The sequence below is a fragment of the Grammomys surdaster genome, unplaced genomic scaffold, assembly GCF_004785775.1.
Source record: "Grammomys surdaster isolate TR1022 unplaced genomic scaffold, NIH_TR_1.0 277, whole genome shotgun sequence".
Taxonomy (NCBI): Eukaryota; Metazoa; Chordata; class Mammalia; order Rodentia; family Muridae; genus Grammomys; species Grammomys surdaster.
Window position 1 is genome coordinate 732106 of NW_021604718.1, and position 23704 is coordinate 755809.

Sequence of the window (23704 nt, forward strand, 5' to 3'; positions counted from 1 at the left end):
GTTTGTGTGGCCAGGGGTAGGTCTAGACGGCCAGACGAAGACCGCCTGTCCCCTTTCTTGGGCTGCAGTGATAATGAGCTCATTCACAGCCTCTTCCAAAGCCATGAAGAGAGGGACCTTTTGTACCAGGGCTTGGATGCTTTTCCCCTAAGTGCAAGTAAGGAGCCTGGGCCTGACAATCAGAAAAACAACTCTGCGCAGCTGGCCTCCAGCTGGCAGCAGGCAGGGCGCGCAGCTGACATCCAGAAGAGCATAGGGTAAGTGCCCCTCTCTCTCCGAAGCCAGTTCAGCTGCCGAGCTCAGCCAAAGCACAGGGGCACAGCAGAGGTGAGGCAGCCTTCGGAGCAGGCTGGGGGCTGGGGGAGGGGACTATCTTTGCTTAGGAGACAGCTCCAGGGCTGGTCTGCACTGTCCCTTGGAGTGCGCGGCTGCCCGCGTGCATCTCTCCCTTGGGCTCCGGTTATTTCGGGTGCTAGAGCACAAGCGAGTGACCCAGATGGGCAGGGCAAGCCCTTCAGCCTCTGAGACCTGGAAGTGGGTAAGCATGCCTCTCACCAAGGGCTGTGCGGAGGACACGCTCACAGTAGATGCTCAATAAAAATTAGCTGGGCCCCTGGTTTTTTTCTCCTGCTCTCTGAAGACTCCAGCCTACCAAAGCCTAAATTCGAAGCCTGACATATTACTTTTATGTGTGAGGGTGTTTTGCCTGAATATGTGCTGGGTGCCCGTGGAGGCCAGCGGAGGGCAAGGCATCCCCTGGAACTGGAGTTAGAGATGGTGGTAGCAGTGCAGGAACGGGGGACATCTCAGGTGGGCATTCAAGTGCATGCCAAGTGAAGTCAAGTGCATGTCATCTCCTGGGCATGACATCTGGTAAACCAGTTAGCGATGAGTGAGCGGCCACTTTCCACTCCGTAGGCCTAGCAATGAAGAGCCCTTTCCCAAGGCCGTGCTCCGTACAATGGTGGAGAGAGAGCTCAAGTGGGTGGGAGTCCCACTTCATTCCTGAGATTTCCCAGCCGGCCACTTGACACGAGTGCTGATGGTTCCTCAGAACCACCCACGGGTGCCTGGAGGCCAGCACTGGCCAGGATTTGCACAGCCTACGCTGTGTGCCTATGCTGGCAGACACTGCCGGGAGGTGGCTCTGCCCAAACATTTTACTGTTCTGCAAGTCGTCACAGCCGAGTCAAGCTGAAGACTCTATTATGCAGAAGAACTGAAGGACATGCCAGTCTTCTGCTAGCCTAGGGATGCAGAGGTAGTCAGATCTCTGTGAGTTCGAGGCCAGCCTGGTCTACAGAGTGAGTTCCAGAACAGCCAGGGCTACACAGAGAAACCCTGTCTCAAACAAATGGACAAACAATGCTCCATTTCAGCAGGTACTCAGGATGCTTCTGTTCATAAGCTAGAGCTACATGGAACATACTCCCCAGACAGGTAAGAGCAAACACTGGCTATACTGCTGACATCTGCTCTCAGAGGCCCCAGGATCCTGGATGCCTGCAGCTGTCCATGGGTGTGGGCCCATCCAACCACTGAGGTGGCAGCATGCCATTCAACTAACCCGTGGAATGGAAGGAAAACCTCAAGCTCTGAGGAGTGTTGTGTGTGCCAGGAAGTCTGTGAGGTGCAGGCAGTCCCTGGTATGGCACACTCCTGCTCTTAGGCCTGTGGAAAACTCCCCCTTTGGGCAACCCTGTGGCCAGAGGCTCCTGTGTGGATAACAGGCACCATTTTAGTATGTACCTAGAAGTTAGGGTTCAGTGGGGAGGAGAAGACCTGCCTTCCTCTTACTGTTCTAAGTATAAACATTACAGGCGATGTTTCTGGAAATCAGCGAAGTTGGCTACTGATATCTTCCATTCCTTCCTGGCTGTCCCTGCATAGGTAGGATTCCTTAGGGTCACAAGGCACGACCTTGTGTCCTCAGGTCTGTCCTAGAGAGCTGGAGATGCCAACCTCTCCTCCTCTACCCCACACTTACGAACTTACCCAGAAACGTGTCTGTCTCTGTTGCTTTGACAGTTTAAATGGTGTGTCCCAGTGATGCCGAGAACCATCAAGGGTGTGTGTGTGTATGGCCTGTTTCGGGGCTTTTGAACTAACCCCCCGTGTCTTTTACAGAGCTGGGAGCATCTTGGTGACACTCAGGTCTTGATAAGCAGTGACAGTAGTCAATGCTTTCCCTAGCCTGGTCACTGAAACTTGAATCGCTCATATATAAATGGAGAAAGCAGGGAAGGTGGCCCACAGTGCCACTTTTGAGTCCGGCTGGATTCTCTGCTGTTTGCTCCTTCCCTTGTTTTTACGTCAGCCCTCCAGAGCCTGGGCTCACTGTGGGGCAGGCCCAGTATCTCACATCCAGGAAGGAATCCCAAGTGCCACTCCTTGGTAGATTCTTAAGTGTGCCAGCAGCCTAGCCTGCTCCTGAGCCTGAAGGGCACCAAGCCTGGATGAACAGTGTTGGGGGGTGGGGTGTGTGTGGGTGAATGCTGAGGGTGGAGCCCACCAGGGGTGCACCCCATCCTGTCATGTGACCACTGATGCTGTCAGGGAACCCTAGAGATGCTGACAGCGACACTCCCAGACCAGAAGCCATATAAGAACTTGTGGTCCACTCTACATTTGCTGGATTGCCTCTCAGAGCAGACAGGCGCTCAGCCTTGAGAGGGCTTTGATTCAATATTTGAAAAAGGGTCACTGACCGAGGGCTACGTTATTTTGTTTCTTCCCCTTCCAGACTGAGTTGCATAAGGCCCCAGGAAAGACAAAGATGGATTGAAGTAAATTATGTGTCCTGATTTTCTAATCTTGTCAACGGCTTTTAGAAGAGGCCAGGATGGCGTGGAAAAGCAGGGGAGGGCGGGAGCTCTGTGTGGGGATAAATAAAGAGCTGCCAGTGGGTTAAGGGCTCTTCTCAGGCAGGCCAGCCTTGCGGCCCCAGGAATAATGGGCAACTTCTCCTCAAAGCAGACCGTTAGTCTCAGCTTAATTTGTCTCAGCACGGGAGGGCACACAGGTTGATACCGTATTTACTGTGGTATCCCCTCACTCCAGTTTCCTTCCCCTCTCTGCTTGCCTTCTCTGGAGGTTTTCTCTCTTCTGGGCTAAGGGACAACAGAGCTGTTTCATTTCAAAAGTGCTTTGTCCTGCCCTATGAAAAGCCTACCCCTCAATCGTGAGACTGCTCCTGATGCAGAGGGGCAGCCTGGTAGAGAAGAGGGCAGAGCGAAGGGTGCCCAGTCCTAGGCTGTGTCTCTCTGCTTCTTTGGCCTGCACCTTGGGACTGCAGACACTGGCTCCTGCAGCCTCAGAGCACCTCCAATCCCATAGCCACCAACTGGGTCCCTTTCCCACCCAGGGGCGGGCTTGTGATGGCTAAATTCTTTGTCAGTCTGACTGGGTTGGGAATCCCGTGAGACGCACCACTAGGCATCTCTGCTGAGGTTGTTTTCAGAGAGGTTTGAGTGAGAAGACACCCCTGAATGTTCTCAGAGACCGCCCATGGGCTGGGCTGGACTGAACAAGGAACACGGCCTGAGCAGATGTCTCTGCCTCCTGACTGCTAGAGCAGAGGGTTCACACCGCAGACTGGAATGAAGTAGACCTTTCATCCTCTAGGCTGCTCTTGTGACAGTGATGGGAAAGCATACAGGACACAGGAGGACACGGCAGGAACATGACGGGAGAGGCCACAAGGAAACAAGCAGCCATCGCCGAGTGGCCTCCAGCCTGGACGGCCCACTCTGAAAGCAGTCCCAGGAAACTGCTGAAGAGGAGAAACGGGGAGACCCAGATTCCAATTAACTTGATTGTTGCTCGCCACGTAGCTCTGGGTTATGTGCCAGCTCTTGGCTTTAAAAAGTGGGACAACTATCTGAAGGATTAATGAGCCCTTGTAGCCGGGTTCTGGTCCAGTTTATGCCTGGCGTGTGGCACCTGCAGGAGGGACACAAGCCTACAGTGGGGCACAGGGGCCAGCCTGGCTGGGGACTCTGCTTCTAGCTCACACTCAATCTTCAAATCTCCCCCGTCCTGTTCTGTGACTAAAGCGGCCAGGGGATGGGGCATCACTGGCTCGGGCCCTCCTGGCTCCTCAGCACTGGGACTGTGGAAGGGTGCGGCGCCCGCCTGCTCCTCAGACCTACAGGCCAGCAGCTGCTTGTAGTATAGCCGGTCAGATCACAGCGTGTGTCTGGTCAGGAGCCGTCACACCCAACAGTCTCCCTGAGACCTCCTTAACTTGCCGCCCCTGATGTCCGCTGGACAGGAAGAGATCAGAGTAAGGAACCCAACAGAACCCCAATCTTACTTTCAGTCACTAAAGTCCTCACCTTACACTCAAGGGCACACCCCGAACTGCTGCTGTTTAGATGAGTCATGGACCAGGGAAACGCCAGAGGAGTGGGTGCCCAGGGAGGCTGTGGGGTGAGGTTGGGGAGGGACTGATGGGGAAGGGCAGAAGGGAACATTCTGGGGTCACAATAATCTTTGTTCTAATGGAATTTGGGTTACGCAAATGTGGGTGTCTGTCAAAGCTTGTGCAATGACAGCTATGCTCTCAGCTCATCTTTGAGGATGTATCACCCCATCCATCCCAAACCCTACACAAGTACTGAACTCTAATCAACGACACAGCCGTGTAAGCTAAGCTAAGGATGATGGACTTACGCCTGCGATTTACCCTCAGAACATCAAAGGCTTGCTAAACAGATAGAAGCAAGGAGGGGCTAGGATGCACAGTGAAACAGCAGTCACAGAACCAGGCCCGGGAGTCCTGGGCACCAAGACAGTCTCGGTTCCAGTCTCTCAAGTTTCTGTAGTTCAAAACCCAGAAGAAAATCCTGCAAAAAATGTTTCGGGCGCAAATCTTTTAGAAAATATCAAATTATAAATCCACTCGGGTTCTCTTTTCATCTGTAAGGAACTCGATTCAGCATGCCGTAGCTGAAGCCATGCCCAGAGGAGGCCACACAGAGAAAGGTGTGGGAACCTGGCATCCTGCCTTCCTGAATACAGCGCGGGCGGGCGGGCGGGCGGGCGGGCGGAGGGCTCTCCCACGGCCTTGGTGTTGTGATAGCTCCATCCTGGAACCAGGCAAACTCTAGGCCCTGCAGTCTGAAAACTTGATTTTTGGTGTTCTCAAGAAAGCAGGGCCTGGGAAACTGGTCACGCTCATCACACCTGGTGGAGTTGATCACTGCCGTCAGGAGTGACAGTGTGAACAGAGGAGGCAGCACACAGGAACACTCAGCTGGCACAGCACGTCCATATCCCTCACAGTCTGAGAGCCACAGTATCAGAGCCTCGACTGTTCCCAGGATACTGAAGGAGCAGGAAGCAGGGGTGGTGCTAAGGGCTTGTTAGGCGAGTCCTCTCCTGCTTCAGGAGGTGGCCCATCCTTAGAAGCATCACAGCTGCAGCCTTCCACGCTGCTTGGTTCTGCCGTGAATCTGGAGGACTGGACACCAACACGGTCCCTATCCCTTCTTATAGCTGTGATGTCCGTGCTCCAGAGCTTAAACTCTGGGGCTCTGACTGACTGTTACATGCTAGCTTCCAGTGTCCAGCTTGTTTTAGGGCTAGCCTATGGTCTGTGAAAGCTTAGGGCAGAGTTTCAGATATCTCAGAAGGACATCACTAAAGGTGGTAATCAGGAAAGAACAGACTTCGGAATAAAAACTCTGAGTTCAGAAACTGGTTCTCTCCATTCGTGAACAGAACCCTGGAGAAGCCATTCAGCTCCCCTGAGCTTTGCCACGCTTCGAGAGTACAGGAAACTTCCTCAGCTCCTGGATCACTGCTGTGGTCAGTGACTTTCCTCTCCTCTCTCCCCGCTCCCCTGAGCCCAAGCTCACTCACTGTGCAGCTCAAGGTGACCTCAACCTCAAGACTCTCTGGTCTTAGTTTCCCCAAGGCTAGGATTTAGGGCACGTGCCAGCATGCCCAGCTACTTCCTCCTTTGAGCTCCAGTTTCCCAAAGGCTGCTGGGAATGTCTAAGAAGTTGTTTAAAGCACGGGCCTGAGATCAGCCTGTGCTTTCCCGGTCGGAGCCTGAGGCCCGTGTGCTGGTGCAGTTCCTCCATTCCCTGCCGACATCATCCTAGAAGATACCCTCCTAGGAGGTTCTGTGGTTCCTCTCCAGAGGAGGAGCTGTCTGCACTTCCTAGGCCAGAGCAGGAAGTTAGTCTTAAGAGCCTCCCTAGCCCAGAGAAATGTGGGCTGGTCTGAATCATCACCTCTTTCCTGTTCTGTGACCCACCTACCAGGTGCCATCCTTCCAGCTCTAGGGAACATCTGTAGTCTTCGTCTTGTAACCTCTCCCTAGTGATTCAGTTTGCTGGGATTAGAAAGGCGGCCATGATTTATATTCATCTCATTCTAAAATAAACAGAATTCCACCTACAAACAAGTTAATAGCCAGGTCCCTTAGAGATAAACCAGAGGAAAAGGGCAGAAAGCCGGTGAACAATGGCTCGCTTCCTGGACACAGCTGGGGGTGGCTTCTCCATTCAGGACGGAACATCCCTGAGAGGGAGGGGCTTCCTGGTAAGAGCGAGGGCCTGAGCTGTTCCAGCTGTTCCGGCAGGGTAGGCAGGGTAGCGGGAGGACTGGGAGGCTCCTATCTCTGTGCTTTCCACACTTAGGGGACTTTGTCCCCAAGAGCTGGACGGCAGGTGATGAAATGGGCACAGCGCTGGAGTCTGCTCTGTGTCTCGTGGTCACTGTGAGCCCAGCTGGTACTGCGAGCTCATTGTTTTTAGCAGCTTGACCTCATTGACCGGCAGACTAGCTAACTTTACAGTGCGTCCCCCTGACAGGCACCTCATCTGTCCGGCACCCACGAGGGACTGGTGTGTTTATCAAGAGAGGTGGGCATCACTCCCAAAACGTTAATGGTGGTCAGACCCATAACCTCAGTGCTCGGGAGGGTGAATAGGAGGGTCTAGAATCTGAGGCCAGCTTGGGCTGTATAGTGAGATCATTTCTAAACTTAAGGAAATAAATGAAATTTAGGGAGCGCTAGGACCACAGTTACTATTAGAGTAAGCGCCTAGCGCGTGATTTCCAGCCCCACCCCCACCCTCACAAGGGAGGAAGAAGAAAGAGTAATTAAATGTTACAAATGAGCAAGTAATGAAACAAGGACAAGTGCCGTTTCTATGACAACCAAGTGGCTACTTCAAAGAGATACACTAATGGGAAGATTTCGAAAATGTGTTTTTGAATGAAGTGTAGTTGGTTAAATAAGTTTGAGAAATTCTGAAAGAAATCTATGCTCAGATTGCTTCACAAGTGGCTTAATTCTGGCTTTACAAAAAACAGTCAAACTGTAAACGCCAGTCAGTATAGCATCTTGGCTGTGTCTACCATCATAAAGAGAGGCAGAGAACACAAAGTGAGCAGAGCCATGAGGAGAAACACCCAGGTTCCCCTCAGAGTGGACACACTCTATGGTTAAAGTGACTTGATGTTTATATTCCTTTAACAGAATGGTTGCCTTTCTTTAACAGGGTTTGTAATTAACCTAAGAGCCCCATGTAGGCGGCTGTACCAGGCTCCTACTAAACACAGGATGTGTAGAAGAAAGCCCAGGGGAGGCTCGGAAGGCTCGTAAACAAGCCAGCAGTAACTTTCCAGTCACCATCATCATGAGTAGATCTGCCTCGGAAAGCAGAACCCCTCTCCTGCTGCTTTTTCTTAGGAAGCCTCTCCACTGACTGGAGAACAGCACTAGGAGGCTTTCTTCTTCCTGGAAGATACTGTTTGGACCGTGTCCTATGGATTACTACCTCGGTTCAGGACAAACAGGGGGTCTGGCCTTCCTGACCATAGTAGAGCACGTGGGCATCATTAGAGCTTGGGCTCTGCTCTGTGCCCGGAGGCTACCCAGGTCCTAGTTCCAGCCTTCATGCACACACACACACACACAGCAGGTGGTGAGGCAGAACTGCCCTCAGCCAGCCCAGTGCCCAAGCTGGGAGCACAGAAACAGGTTCTGAGGCTCACGAAAGCTCTTTTCTGCATGTGGAGCCCTACCTACCCTGAAAGTCTTGGACAGTGAGCCAAAGCAACTCTGACTCTCACAGACCATTCTGAAGCTCAAGGACATCTAAAACTATGAGAAGAAGGTTAAGCTAGGAAGGAGGGGCTAACCTGTGCCCAGCCTGACCTCTGACCCATCAGGAATGCCACCCTTGTGTCCCTTGAAGATAGATCTCCACACATGAGACTGACTTCTCAGGACACCAGAGCTCAGGGAAAAGCAGGAAGTCTGGTTTTGGTGGAAGACGTGACGGTGCTCCGTCAGTCTGTCCTGCACTATTCCTGCCATCGCAGGTCTCTGGCTGGAGCCAGCAAGTCTCTGCTCCTCTGAAGTCACCCCTCCTCGTTCTGCAAGGCCTTTTAGGACCAGCTGACTGGTCAGAGACCTGTCTGACTGACTTAAAGACCTGAGTCTCTGCTCTCCCCTGATGCAGTCGGTTGAGTCTTCAGAGTCGGAGCAAGGCCTCTGCTTGGTTGGCCCTTTCAGCTAGCTATAACTCGTCCAAGCCTGGTCCACACTCACGAGTCCTGTACCCAAGGCTACTGCATGGACCTCCGGCAGCAGAGATGGCCTGGCTGCACACGGGAAGGTCGGGTGTAAGTGAGGCTTGGTCCTGCGTGCTCACAGGCCTCTGAAGCTCTCCTGGGTGTCCCACTGCTGCTCTTGCTAGGGCTGGACCCCGGACAACTTGATACGGAATGGAAAGGTCCCACATGAGCCTCTGATGAGGTTGGTCCCTAACTGGATCTTAGGCACCGGCATCTTAGGGGTTTCCTCTTTTCCTAAAGAGGAAAGGGGAGGGGACAAACCGTGGCTCACTGAGAGTATGTGGTATCTACAACAACTGGGGCCTTTCCTCTTGGGGCTCAGGGAAAGAAAGGGAAAAAGAGAGAGGACTCTTAGATTCCAAGCAGTACATCAGCACAGGAGACCCGTCGTGATTTCCCTGGCAGTAACAGATGTCCGCCCGGCCATCCGCACGCCCTTCTCAATGCGGCCCCTCCCCTACTCCTCACACCAGCACCCTGAATAAAGTGTTACTGCCTCTGCCAGTGTTCTGACAGTACACAGGGTTCCTAAGAGCACAGGAGCAGAACTCTTGTCTCCAGAGCTCCTGGACCACAGCTCAGGGTCAGGGACTCATTTGGCTGGGGAGGGAATGGGAGGCCACAGAAGGACCAAAGCCAGAAGAAAGGCATTCCTGTACAGAGAACACAGAAAACCAGATCCACTGGCCGTTCTGTGTGTGGGGAGCCACATGGGACAGCGGGGTGAGTTCCCCATTATCAAAGAAGCACAGGGACTAGCACATGAACAGAGCCCTGGGAAGGCTCGGAGGTCCATGTGTGGCTCACTGCCACAGAGCTGCAAGGTGGGAACTATGAAGGGAAGGAGACATGCCCGGCCACTTACTACTCTGACACCTTGGTGCAGGGAGACCCTCAGGCTGCCCTACCCATGTGCTGAAAATGCTCTAAGGCTACAGTGTGCATGAAAATTCATAGTAGCCCTGCCCCCAGACCAGTGGTTCTGTCAGCATGGCTCAGTGCCAAGGCCGGGTCTTTGTTTCTGGCTCTTCAGACATGGAGTGGGTGCTTCCACCTCTGAGAGACTTCTGCCAGACGAGCCAAGGAAGACCCGGCTTATTAATGCCAAAGTAAGACCCAGGACAGTAAGACTTTAGTGCTTCTCCTAATTTTATAAGAGCCTGCTTCTGGTTACTTATTGGACTTCCGCCAACTTCGGTGTCTCCCACTCTTGTTACAATAATCAATAAAGACTCGGAAGGGAACACGTGCTCCTTTCAGTCAGATGCAGCAAACCCACAGCCAGGCAGCTTGAGTTCTAGGCAACAGGAATGAAGAGAAGCCCGGGGCAGGTGCCTGTTGGGTTAAACGCACACAAAGGATCCCGGAGAGGCCTGGCAGAGGGGCCCAGGGCCTCATCTGGGCTTCCCAGCTCTGGTGTTAACTGCATGGTCGTGAGTGAGCCGTCAGGGTGTGTGTGCAGGCTGAAGGAGTTCCCTACACTCGCTTTTCTCACTCTGAGCTCATACACATCATACTCTCAAATATGTTTCTACAGGGGTGAAAATAAACAGGACAGCTCTAGTCAAAACTGTGACGCACGGAACTTCTAGACTTTTTCCACCCTATTTTCTCTAGAAGTGAGAGCAAGCAAGAATGGCTGGGACAGGCTCCCTCCTACAGGGGTCTGGCAGAGACCCTTCCTCCTATGGGGGTGAGGGCAGAGACCCCGTGAGTTTCTAGGTCAGTCAATGCAGCAGGCAGAAATCCAGAGATAACTTAGAAATCACTGAGCCAGCAGTACACTGGCTCAGTCTTGCTTCCTGCCTTTGCCTACCCTGCCCTCCCCCACTCTGTGATAAGGAGTGGCAGATAAGAAGCAGTCCTTAGTGAAGGTGTCCTGGATAGTGTCCCTGCAACTCAGATGCTGGAGCCTAGCCTCTAAGCTAAAAAAAAGTGTGTGGCACTGAGGCCTTTACCATGGGGATATGGTATCTATAAGCCGGGAGGAGAGCCCTCACGAGGAGCTGGTCCTGACTCGTACCAAGCCCGAATATCCACAGGACAACGATGAAGACTGGTGTGCCCTGTTGTTCAGTCTTCTCCAGGCCCCAAAGCAGAAGCACACACCTGACTCTAACACCAGGGCCTCCAGCCAGGGCCCAGTGTGTCCCAGTTTACCTGGGAGACAATGACCCTGTACTCTGCCAAGACCCACTGTGTCTCCGGTTAACTGGAGGAACGGAATGCTAAGAGCACCGACTTCTCATGGCACAGACCTGAGGCCAGATGAGGGAGACCTTTGTGGTGATCCAGTGCTTGGAGTAGGACACTGTTGTGGCGTGTTTGTATCCGTTATGAAATATTTCTCCACAGCTAGAAACTAGGGAATGGTACCAAAGGAGCACTTGGAACTATTCCTGTAACTTCCTGTGACTATACAACTACTCCAAGGTAAAACATCTACATGAAGAAAACGGTGAATCGACCACGCCTTTCTTTTTATAAAGAGCCCAAACTCTGGGGAGGTCAGACTGAACGAGCCTCAGTTCTCTCCCGTGCACAGCTGCTCCGGGTGGAGGGAAGTCTGCATCTTCCTCAGCCTGGCAGGCATGCAAGGTGCCAGGGCCCTGCCCCCTGCCTGTGCCGGTCTCCCTTCCTTCCCAGGTGGGTGGCATGACAACCATGGCTGACATGAGTTTGACCCGGGGTTGGGGAAACAGGCCTGGTGATTCTGATGGTGAGACTCCAAGTGCATTTACCTCATTGTCACCCAGGGCCTCTGACCCCACTGTCACTGTCACCCAGGGCCTCTCTCTGTTCATGGGTCCTGGGAAAAGGGACTTGATGCCAGCTGTTTTCTCTACTCAATTTTGCCTGAGTCCCGTGCTCCCTGGCTTCTGTGCTTATAGCACCCAGGCCCCCCTGCTACCAGGCTGCCTCGGCTCCCTGTGCTTCTTGCAGCAAGCCTCCCTCTGCAGAAGGCAGTGGCCATGCTCCTAAGACCCAAGGGGTGGTGCATAGGACCGCAGAGGCCTTGGAAGCAGGTCACTGAGGGGTTTCCCACAGCCTCTCGTACTGAGTACTCGCAACTGTAAGCCCCCCCCCCCCCCCCGTAAGTATCAGTGACCTGTCCTGTCTCTCCAGGGGAGCAGCTCACACTGCTATCGTCAGCTCTAGCTGCACCTGGGAGTTTAAGAAGCTCTGTGCCCTGCAGCCTGGGAGGTCCCTCTCCTCAGCTCCCACCAGCACCCACTGAAGTCATCTCCGATAGGAGGCCGTTTGCACTTAACTTCTGCTTTCAGGGATCTCAACACAAGATAGGTGCTCAGAGGGGAACTCAGGCCAAACGCCAGGTGCAGTCAGTATAAATAGGGTGCGTAAAAGCTTCCCCAGCAGCTGGCGGCCAGCAGACACCCACAGCCTGGGTAAGGTGGAAGAGTTTACCAGAATGCGATTCGCTTGGAGCACCCCCTGCAGTCACGCATGTGAACTGCCTCAGTTTGCCTCGCTACACCCGCACGACAGCAGCCATAAACCTATAAATGTGTCCGCTAAAACCTGCATCAAATTCTTCTTGACTACCAGTGTTAAGGAATCCCATGCTTGGGTCCCAAGCGTTTGAAACAGGCTCCGCACACGTTGGGGAGCGTGAGAACTTTCTGAGGGCTGCTCAGAGCCAGACCACTGGGCAGCTCAGGTTTCTAACCCTGAAGGCTGAGAGTCAGCAAGGGCACTCCCCATGGCGTGCCCCTGGTGTAGGCTATGGCGCTGGCCCATTAGCACACTGCGGCAACACACAGCTGGACGGCCACAAGCAAGGCGGAACTGCAGGCTAAGCTGCCATCCGTGACAGCACGAGGTGACTCATTACAGACTGAAGAGAAACAGGTAGCACCGCCCCATCCTGTACGCCAGGCACTGGCCCACATTGGGTTTGTACAATGACAGCTTACACCAACTCTACTCAGGCAGATGCCAGGAGACCGGGGCTTACTCATGTACTCTACAAGTGCCCACCTGTGCCATCGTGTTGCTAAGCAACAGAGTCTTAGGCTTTGTCAAAGGTCAGGTGAGGCTCTGAGGTCACCTCCTTGGCCCTTGTATTTAAGGTCTTCATAAAGCAAAGCTACAGAAACACCCTGTCTTGCTGCAACCAGCCAAGCACAATGGCGGGCAGTCCAAGGACAGCCAAGGACCCTCTGGCTGGTCAGAGTCCAACAAGGTTCAATGAATGCCAATTCAAGGTGTTACCAAGGTGAGACAGTACCACACCCAATGGCAGCCTACAATGCAGAAGCACCAGCGTGAGATCATACTCTTAATTGGCACTCCCTGGTAGATTATGACGGTTAATCACAGCTCTGCTGAAGGGAAGCCGGGCTCCGCACTAGAACTGAATGCTGTAATAGTCTCAACCGGGCGGGCTGTAGGAGAGCCCTCCTGCTTGGAATGCAGAGCAGGCAGGAGTGCAGAGTGTCAGAGCGGCCACCTGTGAAGGGCATCCGGACACAGCGCTCAGTGAAGGCTGGTGCCGCAGAAGCCACTGGGCCCTGACCTCGCAGGCCCCACAGGAAATGTGCAGGGAATACGCTTGTCTTTTTCTGTTTTATTTGGAGTGACACCCATGGATGACAGCAGAACTGTGGGCCTGAGAGGAGACAGGAGGGTAGTTCTTTTCTGTCGGGGCCAGGAGAGCCAGCCTTGGGTGCCGAGCAGCCAGGCTTCAGGTAGGGGAGAATTCTGTCGTAATGATCATACTGTGGCATTAGGGCTGGAAGGGTGGCTTAAGAGTCCTCAGGGCGGACCAACACGAGTCCCACCCTCTTCTGACATATATTTTCAGCCTTAAATAAATAAGAGACCCAGAAAGCTATTCTTGTTGACCTAACACACAAAACCTAAGTCAAGTTGGGAAATCACTGAGACAAGCCCATGCCCTTTGTTGTGAGAGCTCTGCTCTCCAGCACTTCCTGTGGCATCAGGAATGACCCCTGCACACCAGCAAGCTCTCAGAAGAGAGCTTTAGCCCCATCCCCTTGCCTGTGGGCACCCTGCACAGCCATACACACAGATGGTATCCATAAATACCTGCTGATAACGTAAAGGGTCCTGTCCCAGGCTGGACAGCCGCTGGCAGCAAGGCCGAGAACAGGGCTCCAGGGAGGCCAGCCAGCACTCGCTCATCTGCCTGTTACTCAGGGAGAGAATGTTCCTAAGCCAACCTGTCCCACCTCCTCACATAGCAACCGGTCCCTCGGGTTCACAATGGCCTGTCTCACTGAGCTGCTTGTTTGCGCTTTAAAACACCAGCCTAAGTCTCAGCGTGTGTGCTTTAGCTGTGGATGCCGGGATTCAAAAGCAAGGTTACGTTTTCGATGTGGCCTTGTGAAGTCACACTTATCACCTACAGCTCTAGGTGGGCAGAAGTCCAAGCAGAAGCTCCTGGGACTCGGTTTTGTGGCTTTGTTAGCCTCTGACAATCTCAGGTCAGATTTGTGATGCTTCATTCCCTTTTCTAGATTGATCGGTCTGTCTGTCTATCCATGTACACACACACACACACACACACACACACACAAACAAACATTCTCTTTCTATATTTTTCTTCAAGACATGGTCTCACTGTGTAGCTCTGGCTATTCTGGAACTCACTATACAGACCAGGCTGGACTCACAGAGATCCTCTTGCCTCTACCTCCCGAGAACTGGGATTAAAGGCATAAGTCACTATGCTTGGCTTGGAATATATTTTAGTTAGGACAATTAAAAAAATGGTGTAAACTAAGCAAATCCAGGGCACAGCAGACCCGACTGAAGAGTGCACGTACTCTCTAATGCAGAAAAAACTTCCCCGGGCTGGGTCTGATCCAGGAAGGCTGTCATCCCCTTGCTTTGTGCACATTGACCCGAGGCGAGGGGTGACGCTCCTGCACACCTGCCCCCACCTTGGTCACTGTCCGAGTCTGCCCCTGGCACACACTGTGATGGACCGCCACCAGGGCAGAGCACACACAGCACCTTCTCCTTAAAGAAGGGAAGTGAGGGCAGGCGGCAGAGGGCAGGCGGCAGAGGGCAGTAAGAAGCAACTGACTCCCTGGCAGGAAACGGCCCAGAGACCCTTGCTTGACCCAGGTCTAGAGGAACTCTCAAAGGTCATGGCCAGGGAGGGGCTGCTCTTACCAAGCAGGTGACAGCCCCGAGTAAGTGGGAACCAGCGTGGACCGGAGGAACAGTGGGCACCAATGACCCTGTCAGCTTCTGAGGTGCCCTAACAGAGCTCTCTCAGGGGCAGTGGTGGCCTGCCCAGGCCCGCCCAGGGGCAGACATCTGAGCTGTTTGTCAGGGCTGAAGCAAATGCATGCACCACTGGGGTCAGTCCTCGCTGTAAGAAATGGCAGTGCTTGTCCAGAATGGAAAAGGCCAGGTCGAGTCGAACCTTCAAAGAGTTTAGCAGGGAAAAGCATTGGTGGAGTGGGCTGGGCCGGACCTCTGGGCCTGCACTGCGCCAGGGACATTCACTCATCAAGCCCGATTGCTACATCAGCACTCACGTGATTTTTTTTTTTTTTTAAAGAAAAATTTTGAAAGCTTTCTTTACTAAATCGATGCCACCCGCATCATGTGTGTCAGCCATGTGAGCCTCTGCTTTGTTGACTACACTCCCAGAAAGCTATTTGCAGACGTGTACATGGCGTCAACTGGGCTATGCTGAGCAGACACATGAAGTCACCTGGGCAGGAGCCGGCGTGGCTCTCTCAAGGCACTGTTTACCACTGGGGTTGCTTTGAGCCTGCCAAACTGAGTTCTGCTCTGGACTTACATTTGGGTCCCTGAAAGCAGAAAGAACTGTACAGCACACGGTGACTTCACCAAGGGGCTTCTGTGTCCCTGTCTTTGGAAGTGTCAACTGTTTTATTTATGGGGAAAGAACAGAGAATGGAGTTGGAGTAGAACTTCCTGAGCTGAATCTACAAGTTTAATCCTAGGACTCTGGAGGATGAGGCAGGATTGTCTTGAGTTCCAGGCCACGAGAAGCCCACAGGTTAGTGACATACCCCTCCTGTATTCCTACTTACCGCTAGGGAACGGAAAAGCAAATTCAAAATGCAGTGCCCTCCAGGGGTAAGACTCTAATCCAGGTCAGAGCCTGTGGCAAGGCCTCTGGTGGCTTGCACCTGGGAGCTTTGGCGGGGCTGTTGCGTTGTAAGGACTGAGGACATAGAGCGCCCCTCCCTTCCTCCTCGGCTCTTGAACCACTGGCTCCGGCAGATTTCTTCTTTCTTTCTTTTTTGTTTTCTTTGTTTGTTTGCTTGTAGTTTTTGAGTCAGGGTTTCTCTGTGTAGCCCAGGCTGTCCTGGAGCTCACTCTGTAGAGCAGGCTGGCTCTGACATCTAAATGGCCTCTGCGGGCTGCGAGGCTTGAGGGCCGTAAGAATGACCCCGCCTTCTGCCTCAGAAAGGGTCCTGGCCTGGCTGGGAAGACAGGTACTGCACACACAAACAAGATCACCAACACACGCAGTGCCAAGTAGTGGGAGAGAGGGCTGCCTGGGCAGACGCAAATCCAGGGTGGGTGGGAAGTGTGAGGCGGACAGGGTCACCTTCCACACCCTAACGTGGGCCCACTCCTTGCGGTCTCTCCTCGTGGCTCACCCCAGGCCCTCATAGCAGACAGGGTACCAGGCTCTCCACCTTGCCACCTCACAGCTCTCTGCTCTGTTTTCAAGAGCCTTTATTTCATTTGTGATTATTTTACTGGTTTGACCTTGTTCGACCCGGCCTCTCCCTTCAGCGTGAGGAGCCTCAAAGCGGGCTGTCCTTATTCTGCTGTTAGCAGCAGTAGGCGTTGGCCCTCGGGCCTCAGCATGTTAGGCAAATACTCCATGCCACTGACTCTCATCTCATTTTATTCTGTCTTGAGATAGCATCTGCCCTCAAACTAACTCTGCAGCCCAGACAGGCCTTGAAATTGTGAGTCTCTTGCCTCAGCCTCCTGAGTGGCTGGGATTACAGGCCTAGGCCATAAGGCCCAGCCAAAGCTGCGATTTATCATGGTTGTGCTTTCATTTGGCATGGCCAACTCTTCGAACAACGCCAGGCATGAAGTGGGCTTTTAATAACTGTGGGGAACTGGGGGAGGGGACGGCTTACTGGGTAAATGCTTGCTGCACAGGCTTGACACTCTAAGCTGGGACCCTAAGCAGCCGGGTGCCATGGCATGCATCTGTGACCCCAGCGCTGGGGGTGGAGACAGGTGACCCCTGAGACTTGCTGGCCAACCAGTCTAGACAATCAGGTCCAAGTTCAGTGAAAGCCTCTACATAACAAAGTAAGGTGACCTGTGACAGAGGACATGCACAGAAGAAGTGATAAGGCGAGCTTTAATAAAGGGTGAATTTCAACACAAGGAACGGAGAACAGCGTCCTGAGCCAGCATATGGTGTAAACTAACAGAGCAAGGGAAGACGGCCAGAAAACAGGAACAGATGCCAGTAGGGCGGCGACATAGGCCACGCCAAATGCTCTTATATGGGGACTCCCGGGGTCCAGCTGAGGAGTTGGCACTTGGCTCTCAGCACCAGGGAGCACAGGGAACCCAAGGAGGACAGGGAGCACAGAAGGCAGAGGGGGAGGAGGCCTGTGGGCAGGGACAGTGAGGTGAAATGGTTAGGGGCATGAGGAGGCAGCCACTGTTAGAGCCTGGAAAAGCCTGGACGCTGTGCCTGTCCAGGAAGAGGGAGGAGAATGAAGAGGACAGGCAGAGATGCCACAGGAAACCTTGGTAATGACAAATGGGTGGACGGGTTCAGAGCAGGAGCACACGGCCTTGGCTACCCTCTGGGATCTGGCTCGAGTTATCTATAACCCCAAGGCTTCCCCAGCCTTCGTCTGTCCTGTTGATTTCAAATGAGAACTGGTACAAAGGCGGCAGTGCGGCAGAGTAAGGTCATGGTGAGCCACGCTGCTTTTAAAAATTGCTTGAGAAAGCCTCTCTGACATAGAGCAGAGTTTACCATCAGGGAGAACACCCAGAGCCACTGGCACGTGGGGGGACACAGGAAGACCTGTGTTGATTGTGTCAAACATGACAGCACAGGAAGAGGCTCTGCTGTATTTCCTGGGAAGGAGTCACAGGAGGAAGAGTTAAAGACTGCAGGTGGCTGCGGATATAGGTTAGTGATAGAGCTGGGGGGGGGGTGTGCGCGCGCGTGTGTGCACGTGTGGTGTTCCTATGTTCAATGCCCCAGCACCAGAGACAAAAGACAGACAACCAAAAAAAAAAAAAAGCAGTGTGTGTTACACAGAAAAGCAACTTTCCCTGCAGCCTGATGGGAACGGTGTCTTGGGGGGTGTCACGTGGTCATCAGTGACTGAGCTTCCTGACAGACGGGGAGGCGCATGCAAGTCCTGGATAAAGTAGGATACGGTGAAGCCTCCCTGTGGCACAAGATGCGCCCCGTCCACATTCTTCTGCCCGCCCTGTGGCTCCGCAGAGATGAGCAGGGCAGGATAACTGGGAAACAAGGAGAGAGAGCGAGAAGCAGAGGATGTAGCAGAGAATGAGAACGGACTTCCTCGGACCTCACAGGAATAGTGATGCGAGACAGAGGGGATGCCGAGTGTCTGCGGGAAATCTGGAGGGCCCACAGCATATAGGGTACATACAGGGAGTCTGTGCACCAGGGGCCGGGCTATACTGAACTTGAGAATTTGATGGAAATCACTACTTCACTTTGCAAGTCACAAAACAAACAGGGAAACAAACAAAACAAAGCCAACAGTCTGCCTGGGACGGCAGAGAAGTGCAGCCGCACTGAGCCTCATGGGGACTGGGAGCACTGGGAGTCACTGCTCACAGGAGGCCCTCTCCCGAGCTACGGAGTACATGGGGAGAGAACTGACTCTCACACTCGTCCCCGGATTCCCAAGTAAGCACTATGGAGTGTGCACACATCCTCACTAAATACAGGTAATAATATTCCAAAGTGTTCTGATAATCGAAACAAGAGCGATGGGAAAAACAAAAATCAACCTCACCCAACTTGTAAAAAATCAACCGTGTTAAAGGCTCCGCCTCCTCCATTGATCAGTGCGGAGGCCTCAGGCCGGCCCTTTCAGCTCCCAGAGTCTAGTGTCCTCCTCTGGAGAACTGAACTGTGGACTAGGTCAGATCACTGCTACAAACCAACAGAGAGCTCACCAAGGAGAGAGACATTACAGAAGAGACCAAGGCTGAAACCTGAAGTATAAGCCGCAAGGCTTGATGTGAAAACAGCGCTGCTTTTGGAAGCCGGTGCTTAGGGAGGAGCTTCTTAACCAGAGGTCACTGGAGAAGACAGTTGACTACAGAAAGATGCTCACGGCTAAGACAGCTCCCTGCCCTTGCTGAGGATGGGGTGCTGTTCTCAGTCCCTCCATCAGGTGGTTCAAATCACTGGAACTCCAGCTCCCAGGGGATCTGATGTCCCCTTCTGCACCCCACCCCCTTACGCACTAATTAAAGTAAAATCTTACAATCTGTCAGGTGGAGGCGGCACAAGCCTCTACACCCAGCGCTTGGGAGGCAGAGACAGGCCTGGTCTACAAAGAAACCCTGTCTTGAAAAAAAATAACAACGAAACAAACAAATTAAAATATTTTTCTTCATGTAAAAAGAAAAAGAAAAGAATTGAGGTGTGGACGGAGAGAGCTCGGCTCAACAATGGGGCACCTCCCAGCATGCACAAGGTCCTGGATGCCATCACCAGCACGAGAAGCAAACCCAAAAGGCGGCTGACATCCTTTAAGAAGGACCAGTCCCTTCAGGCACACAGAGCTTCTACAAATCACGAGGGAGAGGAACTGTGGGTGTGAGGAGGCAGGGGGAGACAGTTCTCACTCTATGTTCCCCACTCAGTGCTTTGGAATTTGCAGCCAAATTGCCAGTGTGGTGGTCCACGTTTGCAATTCCAGCAACCCAGAAGGCTGAGGAAGACGGGTCAAGCATCCATGGTCTATTGGGGTAACATAGCAAGACCCAGCAGAGCAAATAAAGATGTTTCTTCCTGGCCATTAGCAGACATTTCAAAAAGAAAAAGAAAATCACCCCCGATATAAGAACTCCACTTACACGATTGGCTTTGCCCAAATTTCCATACGGCTGGGCAGGCGGCGGCTTAAGGAATGAACCCTGTCCAGAGGCACAGAAACAGCTCCGAGACTTGGCTTGGGCAGCCGTATCCTGAACTGCATCGTGGAGACACTAGTTCTCTACTGTCCAGTGGTCAGGGCTGGTGGCTGGAGAGAGACTTCCCCGGGACACCATTTTGGTGACAGCATAGAAGCAGTGTCCCAGCAAGGACTGCAGTGCCTTGTCCTTACCCGACAGACACGAGGCCTCACTGGGCCGGAACACATCCTGCTGAAACCAAGGCCTTCAGAGGCAGAAAGAGGGTGGGCTCAGGGTGTGTGCCTGTAACCCTCAACCTAGGAAGGTCACCAAGAGCTGCACACCAGACTGATCTACAAGTACCTACAAGTGACGCTCTGTCTCAACACTCCCCCTTAGTAACTATCCCCCAAAAACCTCAAAGAAATAAGAAAATGGTAAGGAACCAGACTGTACAAAGCACACATTTCTTTGTGTTTACGATGACTCCTTGGCTGTTTAAATCAGGACAGCCGGGAACAGATTGCCAGACAAACTGTCATTTGTAAACCCTACTGTGCTCAGGCGCTTCCCCACCTGTCCAGACAGACAATCAGGCTGCCTACAGCTATGGACAAGGGGTCCTGTGGTGCCAGACACTGGGTCATTAGAGCTGCTGAGACACAGCAGAGCCGCTTAGCTCCTGGAGGCCCAGGCTGCCTTTCTTCCCGGTCACTTGTCCTGGTCACAGAAAGGGACCAGCACTGGGAAAGGCCGTACAAATAGAGCAACAGCACAGAAGACCTGGGACCATAAGAGACCCCAAGGGAATGAAAAGCCCTGTGCTGCCGATCCCCAAGGAAACCAAAACAAGCCGCATCGACTGTTTTCTTAGAGTTGTATAGAATAAAGGTGTGTCCCTCCACTCCAAATCTGGCTAGGTAATCAATTACATGCTAGTGTCAACTCTCAACCACACAGTACCATTTAAACTTGTCTGAGGACATCCTCTTCTGCTTTCATCTCTGGTCCTAAGAACTATATATAGACCTACAAACTCCAGGGCCAGAAGATGACTTCGGTCCCTATATCTCAGAATTCTGCAACTGGCTGTGGAGAAGTGTTTGTAACTCATTATCAGCCTCCTGGGGATATGTATGCAGAATATATCATGTTCTAGTGGGTGCACGTAAGACGCACCAGGTTCTGGAGGGACGAGTGTAAGGTACGCCAGGCACGTCCCTCGAGGCAGGGCCTCGTATGTGTGCTCGCCATCTCCGGACTTCCTGTACACCCCATCTGCTGCCCGCTCCTCTCACTGTGTCTCGACCTCAGCAATTCTGAATCCCTTTTGTCTTAGAATCTTGACCACGTGATGAGCTCATGGGAACATCCTTCCTGAGATAAGGATGCCACCAGCTGTGCCCCAAACAGAATCCACTCAGGGGTCCACCCAACGGACATAATGCTTCTGAGGAAGTCAGATCCCGTTATAGTCCCACAACGTAGAATTATGATGTGTGAGTGTTTAAAAGGCACCACCGTAGTCTACAAGAAAGACAACAGACTCAGCCAAACAACGGGAAACAGATGAGGAAAGACAGGCAGCCACATAGCACACAGAGAGACAGGAAAGAAAGCCACCTCACGGGCCCTCTCTGTCTGTCTCTGTGACGATTTGAGTGTAGGGCGGAACCTGAGATTGCTTTTACAGCGCAGATGAACAGGAAGTGGCTGAGTAATGCTTCCTCCTCCTGTCACACTGCAGGCCAGCTTTTCCCCCGTCCTCAATGGCATCCTCCCTCAGCTGGGCGGCTGTACCCTAGTCCTCGCCTGTGCTGTCCTCCCAACACTCAGCACCAAGCACACTGTCAAACCTGTCTGTTCACCCTTTCCTTCCCCTCTGCCTTCCAGAGTGCCCGTGCCGTGAGCCAGAGTCCTGGTCTCTGAACAGTGCTATTTTCCCAGCACCTACAGCAGTGGCTGGGACACGGCAGGCGCTCAACAAAGTGGCTGGATGAAGAACTGCACAGAAATAAAAAAACAAACAGAAAAAAAGAGACCCCTACTGTGTCTCAGCTACAACTGTTTAGAATTATCCAAGGCAAATTACCATGGCCAAAAATCACACAAAACCTTTTTGTCCACAGTCTGCTGGTGCCATGGTGACGAAACCGGAGCCGGGGTGCATAAAGAATGTCCTAGAAAGTGAAAGCTGGGCGTGATGGTGCAGCACTCCAATGCCACTGCCGCAGTTCGAGGCCAGTCTATGCTACACAGTGAGGCCTTAAGGTGCCCCCTCTCCCAAATTCAGATAAAATGTTTCAATGACTCCCAGCTCTGGAATAAAGACCACAATGAAGACCACAGTTTTATCAGCTACTCACTACTGTCATGTATCACTAAAGCTTATGGTTTTAAAAAACAAACAAACAAACAAACAAACAAACAAACAAACTGTTGGGGACCTGGCAAGATGGCTCAGAGGTTAAGAACACTGACTGCACTGCTCTTTCAGAAGACCAGGAGACCTGGGTTCAATTCCCAGCTCCCACGTGGTGGTTTGCAATCTGTAACTCCAATTCCAGGGGATCTGATGGCCTCTTTAGACATGCATGTGGTACACAGGCATACATGCAGGAAACATCCATACACAGAAATCTCCAAACAAACAAACATGGTAGTGCACCTTTAACCCCGGTACGTGGGAGGCAGGGGCAGGACAACCAGAGCTACATAGTGAGGAGCAGACTAGTGCTCATGATTGCTCATGCAGTCCCCCCCCTTCTTACACACACACACACAGACACACACAGACACACACACACAGACACACACACACACCCCTGACAAATTCAGCACCACAGAATCTGCCCTGTTGTGCTGTACCCACTGGGCTCACTGGCCTCTTGTTTGCTGCAAGGGCAGCAGAGAAGGCGGGCTGGGGGCAGCATGTGGGCTGGGGGCAGCATGGCAGACAGCAGCAGGGAGCAGGAGGAGAAGCCTGCAGCTCAAGGAAGCAAGCCCAAACTTGCAGGTTCCGGCTTCCTGCTTCCCAGTGCTGTCCTGATGGTCCAGGGAGGCCAGCGGGAGGCTAACTTGTCTGACTATGGAGCGTGGTGCCAGGACTCACAAGGCCCTGTGTGGAAGTGTGCAGGTAGACCTTGAGAGCCCCTGGATCTGACACAAAGACCAAGACGCTACCAGGACACAAGTGTGACTCCGGCATTGTGAACAGATGCTTCGAACCTGAAACCAGTGGAAACTCAGAGTGTAAGGCTGCCGCTCCAGTGTGTGCCAGGGAGCAACTTAAATAGACATTCCAGGCTCTGAGCTGTCCCCAGAGGTGGGAGGGCCACATTCTTGTTTAGAGTGGGACGGCTGTGCCCAGGATCAAGGAGGCCAGTTTACATACCAAGGGACAATGCACACTGCAGACCCATGGCAAGCTGAGGGCCATGGGTGAAGTGCAGACCTCCTTGCGTGCACCCACTTCTCTGTGGCTAGGGCAGCCAAAGCCTCATGGAGCCGCACCAATCACTTCTCCTCTTGATGATGTCATGCTGGCTCTATGGAGCAGAACTGGGAAGGGGTAGCTCAGGGCTTGGCCTGAAAGGGTGCTCTGCCTGCAGCCTCCTCCCCTCTCAAGAAGGGGCTCAGCTGAGGGTCCCTCGGCCACCATTTCAGACTAAAAGCACGGCACTCACACATGGACATTCCTACGCAAGAGTCTTTCTGAGCACGCATAGAGAGCACGTCCCTGCTTCCCACCATCTCCTGCTTGTTTAATATTTATGAAAGCTGATTACAAAATACAAATTTATCACTTAAGCCTTCAGCCAAGTGTTCCCTGGCTCCGGTGTCTATGCTAAGTAGACAGGCGGCCTTCTGTGGTTTTCTCTTCCAGAATCTCCAATCCCATTCAAAAATAGGCATGTGGGGACCAGCTGACCTCTGAGACCTTTGTACATCGAGCCAGCACCTGGCCAGGCAGTTA

At 52.8% G+C, this 23704-nt stretch overlaps 1 protein-coding gene and 1 long non-coding RNA gene across 2 annotated transcripts in view; one reads left to right on the top strand and one right to left on the bottom strand.

The window, feature by feature from the left end:
• Anks1a (ankyrin repeat and sterile alpha motif domain containing 1A) overlaps nucleotides 1-23704 on the bottom strand; it is a 151625-nt gene that overhangs the window by 25735 nt on the left and 102186 nt on the right.
• Nucleotides 15279-22076, top strand: LOC114629033. Its single transcript, XR_003712589.1, has 2 exons — nucleotides 15279-15622; nucleotides 21858-22076. It is a non-coding gene; the product is annotated as an uncharacterized LOC114629033 (long non-coding RNA).